The 13,887-nt window shown below is 31.8% G+C and overlaps 1 protein-coding gene and 1 non-coding gene across 4 annotated transcripts in view; both read right to left on the bottom strand.

Moving 5' to 3' along the window:
- Positions 1-13,887, bottom strand: part of LOC106672944 (potassium voltage-gated channel subfamily H member 2) — a 330,717-nt gene that overhangs the window by 101,855 nt on the left and 214,975 nt on the right. The gene's annotated exons all lie outside the window — the stretch shown is intronic.
- Positions 7,930-8,002, bottom strand: Trnag-acc. Its single transcript has one exon. It is a non-coding gene; the product is annotated as a tRNA-Gly (tRNA).

The raw sequence follows: 13,887 nt of genomic DNA, 5'->3' as shown, positions 1-13,887 counted from the left end.
ATTTATACTAACTTTAATATTTTAAATATAGTAATAATATATTTAATTAATTATTTATAATGTAATAGAATGTTGTTTTGATTGAATTCGCATGAACTATTCTACTGAGTTGTAAACAGAGTAAATTTATTGGGTTTTGAAATATACATAAAAACAAAGGTCCCGATTGTATTAATTAAAAAATGTATCGGTGAAACAAATTCGTGACGTTGACAGGTAAAAAATACCACCCACTTGTAATGTAACTTGTTTTGTATATATTTCTTGGCAGTTTTGGCATTAATCAAAGTTTCACGTTTTGTAACGTTTAATAATTGAGTCTGTTTAAAAAAGTAAAAAAATGGAAATTCCTAAGGAAAATTAAAAATAACAAAATAAATAAATAAAGGACTGACAGATAAATTTGTTTTAGTTTTGTTTTAGATTTTGAATTAACATTTCAGTATCGCGTATTTCCTCCTCTTGCCTTAATTACATCTCAACGACGCCTCGGCATACTTTCTACCAGTCTGGAAATGTCTCTTTGCTGGAGGTTAACACTTCTTCACGAAGAGTCCTTTCAAGATCTTGGAGTGTATCAGGAAGTTATGGACATGCTCTTATCACTCTTTCGAGGTTATTCCATAAATGTTCGATGTGATTCAAGTCTGGAAAAAGAGCTGGTCAGACTCAGAACGTGCTGTTATGCTGTTGAAGGTACGTTTGTACTATGAGAGGACATGTGGCTGGGCATTAGGATAGGATTGCCGCTGATTTCATGGAGGATAGGCAACGTTGAAATTCCAGCCCATACCATCACTGATAACGTTGAAAAGGTTGTCCTCGGAAAAATTACAGGTTTCGTACCGTTCATTTTACCTTCTCCACACTCTTTTATGACCATCTGGCGATCGTAGAGCAAATCTACACCCATCTTTAAAAAGTACAGCAGACCAATCGTCTAAAGACCAATGACTGTGTTCTCGAGCAAATGCTAGCCGTGCACCTCTGGGTTCTGGTCAATTCTCGTCCTCTTACGGGGCGAAAAGCCATCAGACCATATTGATTATTTTCTTCGAGCAGTGCGTTCAAAAATTTGGATACCTCAAACTTTCTGGAGGTGATGAATCGCTTGAACAACAGAAAGTGCCGATTTCGCAAAATTCTCTTGGTCAAAAAACGGTCATCCTGTGGTTCTATTACCCTAGGGTGTCCAGAACCAGGCCTTTTATGGTTGGACCCAGTTTCCCGAAAATGTCTAACGGCGCCTCGCAGAGTCTCCTAGGGAACTCCGATGAAAATAGCCGCATACATGATAGTACGTCCATCATGATTAAGTGCCACAGCAAAAAACATCCTCAGCCTCCGAAGAGGCGTTTTTAAAGTTAAAAATTGAAATTAAAAAAACAAAGATGAAAACTAAACAGTTTATTGCTTCAGAATTTAAATGAGACTGAATAAACATTTTAAATTATAAAAAGTAAACATTGAAAAATCCTTTATCTTTGTTTTGGATTAAGGATTAAGTGTGTTTGTTTGTAATTGATATTTCCAATTCAAAACATAGCATAAACAAATATTTATTGATACAAACAATGACATAAATTGAAGACAGAATTTTCTTTTGTAGAGAAAATGGACAAATCAATTGGGTGAAATTTTTTGCATGTCAGTGCAGTTACATTAGGAAGGGCAAGGATGACTCTGGGAATCTAGCTGGGCTGAAGGCTGATTCCACCCTAGGTCCTCCCGGCCAAATTCGTCCGGCACGATCTCGCTTAAGTCAACTACTCCACCATACTTTTACAGAGCTAAGTTCTTGGATCTTAGATCGAGGTTTTCGCCTTGTATTCATAGACGGGTTTAAGACTGGCGAAGGTGTGGCTTGTGCTCTGTATTGCGAGGGTGCGTCATTTCGTGGTCGGTCACGCCGCACTGTAGCGTTTACACGGCAGAAATATATGCGATTTGGCACGCGTTTGGGCTGATTCGAGACGATCGTGGCTCTGCCATGTTATTCCGTACTCCCTCAACGCGATTACTGCTTAGAGGATGGCCTCATCTTTACTCGATTAAGGATAGACCCTTCGAGGTCGACACACGAACACTTACTTTTGTGTGCAAAGCAAATGTGTCCGGCATGTAGAGAAAGTTTGCCCCATGTGTCGACTGAGGTTTACCCTCGGACTTCCAACACCCGAGGTGGGTGATTATCGAGGCCTACCGGCAATGAGGATCGAATTAGACTATCTATGAAAAAACAATCGTTTCAACCAATTCTTTAAGCGCCATTAAAAGTCCTTAAATACAAACATTTATGTTAGTAAAGAATAGACATTTTTGGGTTGGATTAGCCGGTAGAATTTTTTGCTCATATGCCCACCATTCCCCTACAGCATTCATCATCTCGTAATTTTTCCAGGTCCAAAATAATATAACCTTTGGAAACCCTAATATTCGTAGGTTTAAGTTATATCTAAGTTTAGATTTTATGTCATTATAAGTATTCAACGAAGTACACTGGCAATTTTTAGAACAAAAGTGGACTAATCTAAACAGGAAATTCGGTGTAAATCTAAAACTGGAGACAAAAGTTTCGAAAGTTAAGTTACCGTGGAGAAAATACAGTTTTTATGTAAACAAACGCGTATTTCTAAAATAAACACTAAAAAAATCGTAAATTTTGAATGGATTGAGATAAAACCATGAGGTTTACAAACATGGCAAATAGTTGGTTTTGGCCTTTTGGATTTTACCAAGGTTTTCTTTGGAGAAATTATACAGGGCAGTCAGCTCGTCGTATTAAGAATAAGAGGTAACATTACATAAAAACTGGAGTGGATGCCATAATCATCATGGTTTTATCTCAATCCGTTCAAAATTAGAGATTTTTAAATTTGTTCACTTTTGTTCTGACAATTGCCAGTCTACTTAAAAAATAACTGCACAAACATCATGAAATTTTCGAACTGGTTATTTTTGATCAACTTATTTAAACCGTCGCTCTGTTAAAATAAAAATGCCAAACCGCTAAAAACTAGCGTCACATGCTGGTAATTATTAATTTACATACCGAGCATACATTAGCGAGAATGGAGCGGGTTCAACCCCGCCACGAGTAATATGGAGTACTCTGGGAGAGTTTATGTGACCCGACTTCTGTGCTTGGGGTAATGAACTTATATGTACATATATTGTATGTTTTGTGTCTATTCAATAGTTGACCACCTGAGGTACAAACGAAAGGCTAGCATTTTAGGATATCGACGTAGTTTACATATAAAAGCATAGAGTCAGCAACCTTATCTAAACGCTCAAATGGATGCATTTTTAAGCAAAATACGCACGAAAGAAGGGAAAAAGAAGGAAAACACGGAGAAGGCAGGCGATGACCTCAGCTGTTTGTCGACCCATAAACTTCCCTCTTTATATATGCATTAAAAAGCTGTTCAAAAATTGAAATATTTGGATGTTCTTTACGTTAATAAAATTTTTCCCAACTATTGTTTTATTTAATTCCTTTCAAAGAAAGCCCGTAGGTTTTATTAAAAATAGTTTAACGCTTTAAAAAGATTTTACTTGAACATTATCAGCAAACCGATTTAATTTGATTTTCGTACCAATTATTAAAGGGCTATTTTATGTATTACATATCAGTTTAGTTGCTGTATCAAGTTGAAATAGCTAAGCATAGGCGAATGGTTAACAGGGAAATCGAATGTGTCAACATCGCACCTGCGTATTGAGATATTGAAGAATATCCTATTTAAAATGTTGGGAATTCAGTGCTGTATACCAGAAACAGCTTTCTTGATTGACCCTTATTCACTGTTAATGAAATAATCAATAATAATAATTAGATTTCCCATAATTGTAATATAGTTGTCTCATTTTTTACTCTGATTAAATTTATTCTCTACAGAAGGATGGCCCTTTATAAATAAAATCTAGCGAGCGTTCGGTAATGGGTTGAATATTGAAAAAGTGGTGTATATTTTATGTAAAAGCTGTGTGACGGTTGTTAAATTTTCTGAATATTTTAACAAAAATTATCTTTAATAGCTGAACATAGTATAAAAGCATAACAATATAAATCATATGGTTGAACACTATTATTGATTTAAATTTAATAAGTCGAAAATAGACAAGAATGAAAATCGAACATCATTGAACTCGTATATTAAATAGAAGAAGATATTTTTCAAAAATCATTATGAAATACACGGCTTCTTGTTGGGTTTCGACCATCGAATACTAATATCAAATGATCTCTATATTTTAATATGTCATATTGATTTTATTCTATAAGCATTTCTTCAAAAAGCTTTAAGCGCTAGGCTTGTCAACACCTGGATGACCGCGTTATCGATTCGTTTCTAAGTTCGGAAGCACGGTGAAATCTACCGGAGCTTCAGGACAGCAAAAAGTGCTTCTCGCCCTGCAGAGAGACCGCCAGCAGTCGGCGGAGGTTCCACGACGACAAAGTTGCGTGCTTAGAATGATTATTTGCCCGCCTAGGAATAAAGATAAACAGGACGCCTCTACACAACACGTCCGAATGATTATTGGAAAAGCAAGTCAAAAATTATAGTGACGGACGTTTTTCTGTCATAAAACGGAGAAAAACGTCTGCAAGTTTATTAGCACTCTTATTAATGCATAAACAACGTTTATGAATTAAAAGCTGGCCAGTTTATTGAATCTTCAAATTGCAAAATGTCATGAGAGATAGTAATCAGGGTCCGATTGAATCTCTAGCAAAAATGTCGTTATCAGTTAATTTGATATTTCATATTATTTTGTCCTAAAAATGAGCCCGATGATAAAATACCTTCATATCATACATTTTGGAAATATAACCATTAAAAGAAAATTAATTTCAATACAAGGAATAAATAAATGCGTGCAAAAAATTAACGGCTCCAATTAAGTTGTATGTAAGTTTGATATGATAATCGTTCTTAATTTTCCCAGTAAAATTAATGATATACTAATAGAATTCAGATCGAATGAATTAAACTAAAATTGTACGTGCTAAGTAGTTATATTTTCCTGTTATTTTTTGTATTCTATTTCTTTTTCGTTCTGTTGTTTTCCTTTGCGCATTTTAGTCCTACTGATTTTTGCGCTGTCTATTTTATTGAAAAACAAATTATGTTTTCTAAGCTAATTTTCTACGTAGCATGATGCTGGTGCTATTAAAATTTAATAAGTTGTTTAATAATTAAATTGGACCCTCTTTTGAAGTTGCCTATAATCACAGTCTTCCTTTTCAAAGTAAAAATATATTCAAAAAGGGTAATACCGTGTGAATTTACAAAATACACGGTTTTTCATTTTCGCGACCTATTTTTATGTAAAACTAAATACAATTCCAAAATTAATTTTTCACGTTGAAAATTTGAATTTTAACAAGTTGACGCAAAATATCGACATTGTTGAATTTTTTTTTCAAATATAATGCCCTATTTTTCATATATTTTGAAAGTCTTTTCCATTCTTATAAAATGATACCTGAAATTGTTTTATAGATTCGTTACGGAGGTAATAAAATTTTCCTTTAGAACTCGAAAATGTCAATGTATCGGTTAACCAGTTAAAAAAAAAAAAGAAAAAAAAGCACATTATATTTGAAAAAAAATGTTGGTCACCCGGTCCAGTTATCAACTTAATAAAATCAATGAGAACAGAGTCTACTTGAAAAAATTCCTTTGAAACCTTTGCAACAAAATAGGCAGTGTAAAAATACGAATGTCCATGTATATATTTATAAAAACAGTCACAGTATTATAAAAATTACACATTTCAACATATATCGGTCTGTTTCAAAACATATCAAAGCCTCGGAGTGTTCAATTTTCTTCAGGTCTCTTCTTCTACAATGATAAATTATCCTCTCTCATACTGATACGAATAAGAACTGTTTCTCATTCACATAAATTTTATGTGCTTAATGATGAAAAAAATTTTTAATCCAGAAATTATTATAGAAACTATGGCAATCGACCATCCCCGTTTTTCTGCTTCACCTATTACAATCACAGATTTTTTCCCAATTATAAACATTTCCAGTAGTTATATCATAAAAACGGTATTATAAATAGAAGAGATATTAAAGATTTTATTGAAACAGCAAATATCAAGACTTTCAAAGGCTTATGTCGGGCGGTTAAAAACGACGTTTCTATTTTCTTTTGAAGACTCTTTTATTGCTTTTAAAGTTTAAATATTGGTACACAAGTTTTCAAATGTAAAGAAGACTGCTACAGAACGTGAATAATTCTCAAAGATTTCAAAACTTGTAAACAGTATTGATTCGCATAAACCAAACCTATTAAAAACAACGATATCGTTTTCTCAGTGGGTCTGATTTCAATTTTGAAGACAAAATTTAGATAAAAGATGCATTCAATTGGATATTCATGTTTAACATTTATAATATATCTTGATAAAAATACATCTTTTGTATTATATCATATGTACTAACACTTTGTTAAAAAGGTGTATATTAAATATTTTTTTCAAATATCTTATAATATACGAAGTAAATATCTTGCAGCGATTTGAACATTTTGGTACAGAATAAGATACCACAACAATAAGGTTAAACCAAACTAAATATATTCTACTTAAAGTCTAGGTTGTTTTTGTTCCACGGAGGACTTAAAAACAATCGTGAAAAGTGACTATCTTGACTTCAATTTAATTCTTTCACGATAGAAAAAGCAATTTAAGACTCTTTTTTATAATAGATCGCCAATTTGAACAATCACAGACGCTATATTAAAATCGACGTATTGTTTAAATCCTCCATGCGTGCAATGGGGTTGATGAACCTCTCTTACAATTGGGAAGCAAATATCCACAAAACGACAATACAATACACCCATACTTGAAATATCAATGAATAAAAAAAAGAAGAATGAAACAGGCTGTGGTGAGTAATAAATCAGTTGAGAAGTATTGTTCACTAGTCAAATAGAACACCGCGTTTGGAGTGAATATTGTGACTTAGTGAATGTGTGTTAAAAAAAGTAACATAGAAAATAGCGCTGAGAGTTTTATTTTACAAATTATAACTCAAATATTGCAAGGATGATCCATCACCATCAAGCTTACTTCAAATCAGAAGAAACTAATTGTAAAATAGTTAACCTACATATGTGTTCATAGGCAATAAAATTCCTATGCGGATAATAAGGAAAGTTATAAATTGTTATTATGTGAGTTGGTGTACTTTTCCATTTAGATAGTATAAAGAAAACTTCTAATATCTTTGGGAAACCAGAAGCTGTCACCAAATCCCTGTCCGTAATTTATTTAAATGATCACAAATTATTAATATAGCAATTATTCTTGAATAATATATTAATAAATATTATTTTTATTTATTAATGATTATTATTGCCACAGTCCATTCTCTTTCGTTTATACAGTCAGAAAGACTTATCTTTTTTTTCTGATGTCAACAAGTTTTTATTATGATAATTGCTTTTTGAAATTATCAGTACCTTAAGTCACCTTCTAATTGCAATGTCATTCCACAGGTTGCTTTTTTCGTCGGAAAATTTCTACGATGCTTTTTGCCACCTTACACCTGTACATTAGAAAATATAGGCTTTTGTGTAGATGGAACCATTTTGTTACATGAACCATTATAAAAAGGCCCACGTTTCTCGAAATTACACGGGATTCATTGCTCTTTGTTGGGCGTTGTCGGCTCTATTGCCTTTGCTGCGATGCAGCTATGTATTTTAATGTTCTAAAAGCAAAAAAAGCAACATTCTTTTTTTTAATGTCTGTCAATTGGCACGGATTTATATGGTTAATACACTTAGGTTGTAGAAAAGAAAAAGATTGTGTTAACTGTAAATAAATAATTTAATTCCCTAGTTGACCAAATAATATATTTCAATTAATTAAGGTTTTTAGTTGAGATAAAAAAGTCAGTGTCACGAGCGGGATTCGAACCCACGATCTTAGGCTTGGTACGCCGCTGCTCTACCACTTAAGCTATCGTGACTTCGATCCACTCGGACACTAACTTCTCATCTCAACCCCACCTTTTTGAATTTTCCCTCCTTTTTGCCATTTTTCAAATGTCGTGTGATCTACTTGATTCTCGGCGACAAATGAAATGGCCACGGAGAGCTTTAGTGAAAGTATATTTCATTTAAACTTATTAAATTCACTAGTAAATAATTTAATTGATAAAAAGTAAGCGGGTTAATATTAATTATAGCTACCGATTTTTTCACATGAAAGCAATATTTTAGGTGTTAGAAACTTCTGTATTATAAAGTGTGTTTTTATTATCAAGAATCCTTACAAAAATAAATCGTTATCCTGCTATTGAAGTAGTCTAATTTACGCGTTGAAAATTAACTTCCCCATTTACCTTAAATTATTTAGATTAAAGCTTTAAAATGGCTTTTCTTATCTCGTCCAGATAGCAAAAGTTGTGTCTAATGTGTTAATTAATTATACTTGTTATCTAAGGTATTGGTTGAGATGAAAAAGCCAGTGCCCCGAAATGGATCCAAACCCACGGCCTTCGGCTAGCTAGGTAATTAATAATAATCCACTTGAGCTATCGTCACGAAAAAAATGTAAATATCGAATGCTTTCAATGTTCTTCTTTGCAATTTTCTTTGCCGATTTACACTTTTATTTCTTGGTATAGTTAGAATTTTACTCGAGGTAAAATTGTGCTGGACGGCAGGGGACTCTTTACAAACAGATTTATCTAAGCTACTTATATCACACGGCGTAACGGTTATACAGTTGTGCATGGATGCCAGGTCGTGCGAGTTTAGTCTAACCAAAGCGGAATAGTTTATTATGCTCATATTAATTATCCTTACACTTTCATTCTACTACTATTACACGCCGATTATCTCTCTCCTTCCCTCCTCTGTGCATGTGTGTTTTCACGTGCACTTGTTTAAAAATTTATACAATTATTTCCACATATCTTGAATTAGTTAATTTTAAATTGGGTGCTAACTTATTGCAAAAAGTAAACTTAAAAAATATTTCAATTATATTCTTTTTATGTAAGGTCTTCGTTGAGATGAAAAAGTAAATGTTACGAGCGGGATTCAAACCCACGGCCTTCGGCTCAATACACCGCAGCTCTAACCACTTGCGCTATCGTGAAAATGACACTGAAATAACTAATTTGGTCAATTAGACCAATAAACATAAATGGATTAAAAAATATTACTTAAACAAAACAATTTGCCTAAATTTTTTACATTGTTTTAAACAAAATTCTATAAACACTTGCTAAGTTAATTTCATAAGAAATATTGGAAATATTATTAAACCCTGACATGCTTATGGTAAAAAATGTTATGATATCTTTTATCAACGCGCAAAATTGACAAAATCGGTTCTACTTTGTTATCGTGTTTAATGAACTTACTTTTAGCATCGGAACCGAAGAAACTCGCCCGAATCAAATATTCTTATCAGTTCTTCTAATAATCGGAAAAGTTGGGTTTTTGTGCACTGCGTTTGTTTCTTCTTATATTTTCAACGATTTTGGATTGAGGCCAATAAAAGAGAAAGAGAAGAGAAATGCGGTAAGCCCATGAATCAGGTTTATATCCAACTCATAGAACCCTTCATCACTTTGTGGATGAGTGTGATGATAAACTTTTCCAATCAATTACCTTCGTGTTCAATTTTTTATTAGAATGTTCCTTGCACCGGTTAATTGCTTCTAAATAACTTGCAGTTTTTTAACTGACATCTGTGTTGGGTATATAACATAAACATATACAACGTAAATAAATTTATATATGCGCGCGCACGTGTTTATTTAGTTATTTAGTAGCAGATAATTAAAATTTGTCAGTGCGTAGTTTTTTGTAAAGTAAAATATCCAACAGTTATTAATAGCATAAGGCTTCTGAATACATTTTTAACTTTTTTAGTATTTTTATTTTTACTTAATTTTTAACATTTTAAATCACTACTATGGTTACTTAATTTATTGACTAACTACCGTTTTATACCTTTTTTGGAGGAGGAATTTTATATTTTATATTATTAATGTTTGACGATTAAAATATTTATTTATGCCATATCGTTTTGGTTTATAAAATAAAGACCGAAGTGTTATTGGATTGGCTGGTTCAATGTACAACATAAATATTATTTTCAAAAATTAAAACTAAAGGAACTAAAAAGTAATTCTATGAATTTTCTTCTCATGTATACCGCCTTCAGTGATAACTTAAAAAAACATTTATTCAGATTGTTTTGTTGATTTTAATCACAACACATCTTCATAAACGTTTATGCAAATCCTTTTCAAAAGATTACAATAAAATATAAAAGAAGTATTTTGAAACTGGGCCCTGAGCCAGTTCAATAAATTACTTCCTTTTTAAGTTCTTGTCCTCTAATACATTGTTTCAGCCAGCTTCTTCTTCTTGAACAACTGCCTATTAAACAAGGCCTTATGAAACTTTCTGTCAGTTAAAAAAAAGCAGTGACTTATGAAACATAAAAAAATGGGAAAAGGGTAAAAAATCAAAATGAAAAATTTGTGTAAATTCAACAGTTTTCTGTAGTTTTGATCGCTAAAATAAAACTTTTCGTACATATAATCATCAATTTTTACATATTTGCACAACAAAGCCAGAAACATTTATAAAATATTAAAGTTATGCGCAATTAGACGTAAATATACTGTTTGTTTGATTAACTTGGTATAGTGCAACACAACCGAGTATCTTTGGAGCTTAAGGATAAGATTTTATGATATTAGAAAGCGCGTAAGTTAGATGTCGTTTGTCAATTGAAGGAAACATCATTTTTCTCCGAAAGACAGCACTCTCAGAAAATTAAAATTATCGTAAATAAACCCTCTGCTCGGCGGTAATTGCAATAGTGCATGTATAGTTTATACTACATGCAGTTTTGGGTGTGTTAGATACATTTATGTAATTAAATGGGGAAAATTGAAAATTGAGAACTTGAAAACGCATTTCTTTCTTCCTCTTCTATGCAAGAAAATATATTATGTTTAATGTCCTTTGTTAAGGATTCAATCGGTTTTGTACTTCGACGGCAACATAAATAAATCCCGAGTTGAAACGAACCGCCCTAATTAAAAGCCTACTTTATTCAAATACCTACGCCTCTTGAATTTGGCGAAATTAGAGTTGAATTCTTTACTATTCCGCGAATGAAATGGTCAATTTCAGCACACCCTCAACAACAAAAAAAAAAAAAAAAGGGTTGAATTAGTAAATAAAGTGGTTCTATTTTACACCGTGATATCACCGTACGTCATTTGGTCGTTAACGAAGAAAAACTCTAGCTGATGGAGTGTGGAGATGTGCAACTAACTGAAATATATTACCAAAATTAAGCGTTTAGTGTGTACTGTTTGTTCTGAACATCAAATTATTTCGTTTTTTTAATCAGTTTTATAATGATGTAAAAACTGTGGTTTTTAACCAAAAACTTAACAAAAATAAGTGATCATCTTACTTAGAAAAAATGTTTTTGATTAAGTATTGAAACAACTATATTAAGCTTTAATTAAATTTCTGCAAACATTTATCTTACATATATAAGGTATCTTATATGTTCTACATATTTTGAATTAAATGGGTTAACATTATTTCTGTATTCACAAACGTGAAGGATGGTTAGAACAAACGTGAAAATTTTAAAACTGGAGCGTGAAGTTATCGAAACGGATGTCAATTGTCTTCCACCACGTTTCACGTGACGTCTAAATGAATATTTCGCAAACGTATACGGCAGTCGCTAAAGAACAGCCCATTTCCCTCCGGGTTTACAAGGCAGGAAATATTTCAATTTGTACATGATGTTATGAACTCAGTTTGGGCGTTGAAATGTCTTGAATAACTTGATTACTATCATTACCGAAAGTTTCCGCCATGTATTAATATGCAAAAGGAGTATTTGTATGACTCGATAAATTAACTCATCGGATAAATAGGTGTGTGGTGTTTACATTTAAAAAACAAAATGATATTACTTTTTAACAATATACAAATTTAACGAATAGAAAATAATATAACCCACAATATTCAATATATCATTTAGAAATCGGTTTACGTGATTAAAACAAATTAAAAATAAATTATTTCTCCATGTGCAATTTAACGAAAATCATCTAAAATAACTTTTTTTTTTAGGCATACTTTTACGCTTCACTAATTTATGAATAATTAATTGATAGCATGTTTTAAAATAATTTTATAAGTACTATTAATGTGAACTAGTGTGGGAATGTTAACGAGGTAATAAACTAGCATGATCCATCCATCGTGGTTTGTCTGACATTTTCGTTTCCACAATTAAAAGTTCAGTTTTTTCTTTCATTAATTAGATTATTTCTTCATTGTGGAGTGACCCATTTAGAAATGGCGACTGGCTGAATTGCAATTCCACCTATTCAATGTTATTAATGACGCACCATTGGTTGAAATTATGTGAAACATTTTATATTACTAAAATATTGCTTTCTTGTTGTATTACTAGTATGAAAACCGTGATTTTCCTTTGGTCTTTGAAGAATGTAATATTTTTAATATTTTTTTTTAAAACGTCTATAATATTTTTTAATCAAGTTGAAAACTTCTACATATTATACAGGGTGTTCCTCAAGTACAACTTTACAATTTTAAATAGGACCATATACCTTCCAACTCATCAAATTACAGGTTATTTTATCTGAAATCAATGCCACAATTTTACATTTGTCAAAAAATAACGAAGTTATTGTACAAACTTTAGAAACATCTTTTAGTTTGCTATTTGTTTATTTGTGTAAAAAGATAACTTTTTGTTCATTGCATTTTGTTTCCTTTAAAAATAAGAAACTGTTGAAAATAAACAAATAAACCATAATAAACAAACTCATGTAGTTATTACTAAATTACATTTCATGTAACAACTGTTTTTATGTATGTCTTAGTTACCAGGGAACATGATCTAGAAAAATTTGTAAATCCTCTCTCATGAATTGTATGAAATTGAGCTTCATTGAAATTATTTAGGGGAAAAAAAGACCAATTAATTCATTTTTGATTTAGTCTAAGTCCAGACTACACGCAGATGCGGTGAGCCAATTTATAGTAGTGTAACGAATTCGTATGTTTTCACTTCTCCACGTTAAATAATTCCCTTAATTATTCCACGTGTTCTGAAATTTGATTTACCAGACCAGAATATACTGTAGAATTTTTCTTCAATCTCCCAAATCGACGTTTAGAAAATAAGGAATTTTTTCCAAACTTTGAGCTACAACTTTTTTGACATTTTTAAAATCGAATTGTGACGTTAATTTCATGGTAAAACTCTTTTAAAATAATGTGTCCTAATTTAGAGAGTCACATTGAAAATTTGAAATTTGTACTAATCCTGCAGTATCCAGTATAATTTTTCATTATAGATGTCTTTTCAGTTGGCAGTAACAATTGAATTTATCTTTTCATTCAGACCAAACCGAGACCAAGATTATTAGTGCGTAATTTTATTCAAAAGCAAGTAAAAATTTACTAGCCTAATAAATATGAAAAATGCATTTTTTAAAAGCGTTTCTCTTCAAAAGATAACCTCTGGGTCATCTAAAAACGACATCCTACATACCTTCCCACAAAGAAAAAACTTAATCAAATATATCAATTAGTTTTAGAGAAAACAAGTAAAATTATTGAAAAACTCAATTTATATATATAATTTACATAAAAGCCTATGCCTTAATAGAAAATGATATTTACAACGAATGTAATTTTCAAAAATTGCAAGCTAACAAGGTTTCATCACGTTTCATAATGATTTCATTTTCAATTTTTACTGTGTAGGTTCTTGGTTTGCGTTCAGATAATTGCTCTTTTACTCTCTATCGAGTGATAT

The sequence above is a fragment of the Cimex lectularius genome, unplaced genomic scaffold, assembly GCF_000648675.2.
Source record: "Cimex lectularius strain Harlan isolate CLEC.00 unplaced genomic scaffold, Clec_2.1 scaffold48, whole genome shotgun sequence".
Taxonomy (NCBI): domain Eukaryota; kingdom Metazoa; phylum Arthropoda; class Insecta; order Hemiptera; family Cimicidae; genus Cimex; species Cimex lectularius.
Note: the sequence above shows the minus strand (reverse complement) of the source record. Positions and strands in the feature narration are given on the sequence as shown.